Raw genomic sequence first — 7650 nt, 5'->3', positions numbered from 1 at the left:
ATGACCTTTGACTAAAAAAGTTTTGCATTGAGGATGCATACCTATCTGTAAGAGCGCCTGACTGGCAAGCCGTTACGCTAATGCATCATTAAATTAAAGATCGATCATCTTGGATCATGTACTTAATCCAATATTTGTAGAAGCATTTTGTCCATAGAAATACTATATACAGTGCTGTAATTTGATGCATCCTACTGCAGTTGTATGTGTAGGCTACTTTGGGCAGACCCGACTAATGAACAATGAGAATCATTGTCTATGATTTGTGTGTGCGCTCTTCTGAATTGGGAACAGTGAACATGCATTATAAACTTGTACCAAGTTAGAATCTGTTCGGGAGATAAAATGTGCAAGATAACGTTCAATTCAATTCAATTCAAGTTTATTTGTATAGCGCTTTTTACAAAACAAATCGTTACAAAGAAACTTTACAGAAAATTTTGTTTCTACAATATTTAGTAGTAGCTAGTAGTTTGTGCACATTTGACAGGATTTTAGAAAAAATAATAATAATACAAGACGTAGTCAGCTAGACGATGAACTATCAATATTATTAATTAAGTTATTATATGATTCAGTCACACATTTAGCAATAATTGTTAGTTCTGTTTGTTGATTCAGGGTTAGCATCATCTGAGGTCCTCTGAGGGTCAGCATCATCTCTTCTCAGGTGTTCTGGATCCAGACTGGAGCTTGTGTAAATCCTAGTTACCACGGGATGTATATCCCGTGGGGAAACATAGAAACAATATACAGACGTCATTAGCATAGCTGCTGATCCATCAAAGTAAGACTAGTTTAACCCAAGCTAATGAATAAAAATGCACCTTTGATCAGATGCAACTACACTCACAATTAATAAGATACATTATTCGAATGCTTGGCGAAAGAGATGTGTTTTTAATCTAGATTTAAACAGAGAGAGTGTGTCTGAACCCCGAACATTATCAGGAAGGCTATTCCAGAGTTTGGGAGCCAAATGTGAGAAAGCTCTACCTCCTTTAGTGGACTTTGCTATGCTAGGAACGACCAAAAGTCCAGCGTTTTGTGACCTTAGGGTGCGTGATGGGTTGTAACGTGGTAGAAGGCTAGTTAGGTACACAGGAGCTAAACCATTTAGGGCCTTATAGGTAAGTAATGATAATTTGTAACTGATACGGAACTTAATAGGTAGCCAGTGCAGAGACTGTAAAATTGGGGTAATATTGGGGTAATATGATCATATTTGTCATCCAATCTTTTACATGTTTAACACACTCTGTTAGCTTAGATAATTGGGAAGTTTCATCTGGTCTCGTTGAGATATATAGCTGAGTATCATCAGCATAACAGTGGAAGCTAATTCCGTATTTTCTAATAATATTACCAAGGGGCAACATGTATATTGAAAATAGAAGGGGACCTAGGACGGATCCTTGTGGCACTCCATATTTTACTGATGATAAATGAGATGACTCCCCATTTAAGTAAACAAAATGGTAGCGATCGGACAGGTAGGATCTAAAACATCTTAGAGCCTGCCCTTGAATACCTGTATAGTTTTGTAATCGATCTATGAGTATGTCATGATCTATGGTGTCGAACGCAGCACTAAGATCAAGTAAGACTAGAAATGAGATGCAGCCTTGATCTGAAGCAGGTCATTTGTTGTAATTTTAACAAATGCAGTTTCTGTGCTATGGTGGGGCCTGAAACCTGACTGAAACTCTTCATACAGATAATTTTTGTGCAGGAAGGTGCTCAATTGAGCAGACACAACTTTTTCAAAAATTGTAGACATAAATGGAAGATTTGAAATAGGCCTATAATTTGCCAGTACACTAGGATCTAGTTTTGGTTTCTTAATAAGAGGCTTGATAACCGCCAGCTTGAATGGTTTTGGGACGTGACCTAAAGATAACGACGAGTTAATGATATTGAGAAGCGGTTCTTCGGCTACAGGTAACAGCTCTTTCAGTAATTTACTGGGTACAGGATCTAATAAACATGTTGTTGGTTTAGATACAGTGATAAGTTTATTTAGTTCTTCCTGTCCTATGGTTGTAAAGCACTGCAGTTTATCTTTGGGTGCGATGGATGAAACTGAAGTGTTAGACGCTGTAGAATCTACATTCGCTATTGTATTTCTAATGTTATCTATTTTATCAGTGAAGAAATTCATAAAGTCATTACTATTTACCGTTGGTGGAATATTTGAATCAGGTGGCGTCTGGTAATTTGTTAACTGAGCCACTGTGCTAAATTAAAACCTTGGATTGTTTTGGTTATTTTCAATGAGTTTGTGTATATGCTCTGCCCTAGCAGTTTTTAGAGCCTGTCTGTAGCTGGACATACTGTTTTTCCATGCAATTCTAAAATCTTCTAAGTTAGTTTTTCTCCATTTGCGTTCAAGACTACGAGTTACTTTCTTGAGAGAGTGAGTATTACTGTTATACCTTGGTACAGTAAGTTTTCTCTAACTTTTTTCAATTTGATCGGGGCAACAGCTTCTAATGTATTAGAGAAAATAGTGCCCATGTTGTCAGTAATTTTGTCTAATTCATGTGTATTTTTGGGTACATATAGCAGTTGAGATAGATCAGGCAGGTTATTTGCGAATCTTTCTTTGGTGGCTGGAACAATAGTTCTGCCCAGACGGCATCGCTGCGACATATAGTTAATATCAGTTATACGCAGCATGCACGATACAAGGAAATGGTCTGTAATATCATCACTTTGAGGTACAATATCTATAGCAGTAAGATCGATTCCATGCGATATAAATAAATCTAGTGTATGATTAAAACGATGAGTGGGCCCGGTGACATTTTGCTTGACTCCTAAGGAGTTTATTAGGTCAGTAAATGCAAGTCCTAATGTATCATTTGCATTATCAACGTGAATATTAAAATCTCCCATGATTTATACACATCTAAATGGCTGAAGTCTAATCTCACTGTATTCAGCACAAACTGGGCTATAATAATATGTAAGCAGTATGTATGTACATGATTGTGTTTTTGAGAAAAAAAATGTTTAGCGTGGTTAGTGAAAAACTAAAAATGTTAAAACACTTGAATAAGGCAATAAAACACATACAGAACATTGGTTCTCTGGATTTTTGAGAACTGGAGCTTGTAGCCTAGAATTTTTCTTTCTAAATTATGAGAAAATCATCATTTACTCACTTAAAGAAAACAATATATTGATTAAAATTTTCGAAGACACTTTTTTTTTTTGTGTAAAAGTCATATGCGAGTAGGCATCAACTATCATGAATATCATTGTGATTTACACCTGAGAAGACAAAGGGCCGCATAATGTGCTCCATAATGAGCTGCATAATGAGCTGCATAATGAGCTACATAATGAGCCTTTCAATCAGCTTGTGTCACAACTATCATGAATATCATTGTGATTTACACCTGAGAAGACAAAGGCCCACATGATGAGCTGCATAATGAGCCTTTCAGTCAGCTTGTGTCACTGAGAGGGAGGAGTTACAAGAAAGAATGTGAGGACAAAATGTATATAATTTTATGTTTTAGTTTATTTAGAATATATTTAAAGTTTTAAACGTGGGATTATGAATTATATTGAGAACGTCGTACCTAGAAAACATGCCGTAATAACATTGTAAACATTGTTTGTTAAACCAAAGATTAATATAAAGGTTAATAAAATGTTACACACAGTTCTTGTGCAGGTGCATCAGGAACACAATTAATTGGTACCTATCCTTTTTTCAAGACCAGATTCTTCGCAAAACCAGCTTTATACTGACCCTCGTTTATAAAGCAGTCTAATGAGAAACGGTTCGCGCAAACATGAAAGCATTGATGTTGATCGGGGGGAATATTCCCTTTGAAAACAAAACTCAGCCACTGCGTCTTCAGCGGCTCGGATTTAGGAACTGTCATGATCCTGGTTCTTCCTTTTCTTTGTCTCCCTCCTCTGGCCAAACTCTGTTATACACACACACACACACACACTCATACTCATATGTACGCACACACATCGCTCTCATCCCCAGGTGTTCCCACTCTTTACTTGTTATCCTCATCATCAGTTCCACACCTGTTATTGCTTTCCCTAATTATCACTACTTCTAGCCCTGTTTTTCCTCTGTCTCTTTGCCAGATTATTTCATAAGCTATGCTTACGAATTCTCTGCGTTGTTCCCTCTCCTGTCTTGTCTAGTCCTGTCCTGTCCTGAACATGTAAGGGGAATTGACCTACCACTGTGAATTGCTTCTAAGCTTTGCTTGTTACAGAGTACCTGTGACTGCACTCTTTGCCTTCTGATCACCTGGAGATATCAGAGTTGGCTGGCGTTCTAACGGTACCCTTGACTACCAGAGACGCTCCGGTGCCTAGACGGAGGAATTACGTTAAGTTCCCGGCAGCTGTTTAATCGGAAGATTTTCATTGTCAATTATTGCATTCTGAGGATTTCTGTTCATACCTCTGGACTTCTGATTCAGTTAATTAAAGACTGTATTGCTGCATATCGCTCCTGGGTCATCTTTCTCTCAACGCATCACAGAATAATCTGGCCAAATGGACCCAGTGAGCAGCAACCCCTTTCAGGGTTTCACACCAGGGTGCGATGCTAGGTCGACATCAGGAGGAGCTCTCTGCTGCAAGACAGGCCGTCGAGTCCCTGTCCTCTCAGGTATCGGACCTCTCCACCCTTTGCCATCTTCTGCGTCCTGAAGCACCCGTTCCCCAGGATCACCGTAAGAGGCCAGAACCGCGGATAAACAACCCTCCGTGCTACTCCGGTGAGCCCAATCAATGTCACGCCTTCCTGACGCAATGTGAAGTTGTCTTCTCTCTGCAGTTCTCGACTTACGCTACTGATCGAGCTCGAGTTGCCTTCGTCATTTCACTCCTTGCCGGACGAGCCCGAGAACGGGGAGTTGCTAACTGGGAGGTCGACGCGGACTGTGTGTTAAATTTTTCCCAGTTTAAGGCTGAAATGATCCGAGTTTTCGATCGCTCGGCTTATGGAGAAGAGGCTTCACGATTACTTTCCATTCTTCCACAGGGAGGGCACTCTGCAGCGGACTTCTCGATCGAATTCCGCACTCTAGCTACCACTAGTGGCTGGAATGAGCCAGCTTTGGTAGCCCGCTTCCTGGAGGGACTCTGTCCTGAACTCAAGGACGAGATCTTCGCTCAGGAGGTGCCTGCTCGTCTCGACTCCCTTATCGATCCGGTGATCCGTACAGAGAAGCGACTTAAGTTACGCCACCGCGCGCCGCCGGGAATCGTCTCTGCTATCTGCTCCGCCTGATGTCACTACTTCGCCCTCTGCTGGTCTGGAGCCGGAGGCAATGCAGCTTGGAGGGCTGCGCATCTCTGCAAGGGAACGAGAACGCAGAATTACAAATCGCCTGTGCATGTACTGTGCCGCCCCTAACCGCTTTGTCAGCAAATGTCCAGTAAAAGTCAGGGCTCGCCAGTGAACGGAGGGCTACTGGCGAGTGCTTACTCCAAGCACTCTCCATTGGGATCATGTACCTCTCTTCCTATCTCTATCCACTTGCCTGACTCTTCAGTCTTTTGTTCTGCCCTTATAGACTCTGGCGCTGAAGGAAACTTGAGATGTGGGCTCTAGAACATGGTATTCCCCTCATAGACTTAAGAGACTCCACCCCCTTTTTGCCTTAGATGGAAGTTCAATTCCTAGGATTCAAAGGAAGAAACCTCTCTCTCACTGTCTCGGGGAACCATACAGAGACTATTTCTTTTTAAATTTTCTCTTCCCCTTTTTGTCCAGTGGTTTTAGGACACCCCTGGCTGGTCAAACATAATCCCTCCATCGCCATTCCTCCTGTCACTTCTGTCTCTGTTTCACAGGTCGTGCCAGGTGATTTGTCTGGAGTCCCGGAGGAGTATCTTGATCTGCGGGAGGTTTTCAGTCAGTCCCGGGCAACCTCTCTTCCTCCTCATCGGCTGTACGACTGTAGCATAGACCTCCACCCAGGTACCACTCCTCCGAGCGGCAGACTCTATTCCTTGTCAGTCCCTGAACGCGAGGCACTTGAAAATTATCTCTCTTAATCTTTAAATGCGGGTACTATTGTTCCATCCTCGTCTCCACCCGGCGCTGGTTTTTTCTTTGTTAAAAAGAAAGAAGGTTCTTTTGTGTCCCTGCATAGACTACCGAGGGCTGAATGACATCACTGTTAAGAATCGCTATCCCTAACCACTGATGTCATCTGCCTTTGAATTATTGCAGTGAGCAAAGATTTTTACTAAACTCGATCTCCGTAGCGCCTACCATCTCGTGCGCATCAAGGAGGGTGATGAGTTTAAGACCGCTTTTAATATGCCCCTGGGTCACTCGGTCACAAGAATACCGGGTTCTTTCATTCGGTCTAGTCAACGCACCTGCCGTGTTTCAGGCCCTCGTAAACGATGTCCTCCGGGACATGCTCAATATTTTCGTCTTTGTCTATCTCGACGACATTCTGATATTTTCTCCTTCTCTCCAAGTGGATGTCCAACACGTTCAACGAGTCCTCCAACGCTTACTGGTCCTGGCCTGGAGACTCCGCAGTCTCCTCCCTGATGGCAGCAGGCTGAAGAAGCTGTGTGATGAAGAAGCTCTGCGTTGCAGAGTCTTTTGGCAGGACGCGTTGCAGGCGCCATACCACACAGTGATGCAGCTCGACAGGATGCCCTCGATGGTGCCTCTGTAGAAGGTGTACATGATGGGGAGTGGGGCTCTGGCTCTCCTCAGTATGCGGAGGAAGTAGAGACGCTGTTGTGATTTCTTGGCCAGTGCTGTGGTGTTTTCAGTCCAGGAGAGGTCCTCTGTGACGTGCACACCCAGGAACTTGGTGCTGCTCACTCTCTCCACAGTCGAACCGTTGATGGTCAGAGGAACGTGCTGAGTGTGTGCTCTCCTGAAGTCTACAACAATCTCCTTTGTCTTCTCCACGTTCAGAGACAGATTGTTGTAACAGCACCACTTGACCAGGCGGCTCACCTCACTCCTGTAGTTTGTCTCATCTTTGTTGCTAATGAGACCCACCACAGTCGTGTCATCTGCAAACTTAATAAAGAGGTTGGAGTTGTGTGACGGTGTGCAGTCATGGGTCAGCAGAGTGAAGAGGAGGGGGCTCAGCACACATCCTTGGGGGGCCCCAGTGTTCAGTGTGATGGTGCTGGATGTGTTGCTGCCGACCCGTACTGCCTGAGGTCTTCCAGTCAGAAGGTCCAACAGCCAGTTGCACAGCGAAGTGTTGAGCCCCAGCTGAATCAGTTTGTAGATGAGCTGTTGAGGGATGATGGTCTTGAATGCTGAACTGAAGTCTATGAACAGCATTCTGACATATGAGTCCTTTTTGTCCAGATGTGTCAGTGCTGAGTGGACGGCAGTGGCAATGGCATCATCGGTCGACCGGTTGGACCGATATGCAAACTGGAAGGGGTCCAGGGAGGGGGGGAGGGCAGACTTGATGTGGTGCATGACTAGACGTTCAAAGCACTTCATGAGGATGGGGGTAAGTGCAACAGGACGGAAGTCATTGAAGCAGGATTCAGATGGCTTCTTTGGGACTGGGATGATGGTAGTGGTTTTAAAGCATGTGGGAACAACAGCCTGACTCAGTGATATGTTAAAAATGTCTGTGGAGACATCAGTGAGTTCTGCTGCAC

The sequence above is a fragment of the Carassius auratus genome, chromosome 27 (assembly GCF_003368295.1).
Source record: "Carassius auratus strain Wakin chromosome 27, ASM336829v1, whole genome shotgun sequence".
Taxonomy (NCBI): Eukaryota; Metazoa; Chordata; class Actinopteri; order Cypriniformes; family Cyprinidae; genus Carassius; species Carassius auratus.
The sequence above is the reverse complement of the archived record's forward strand: the minus strand, read 5'-3'. Positions refer to the sequence as shown.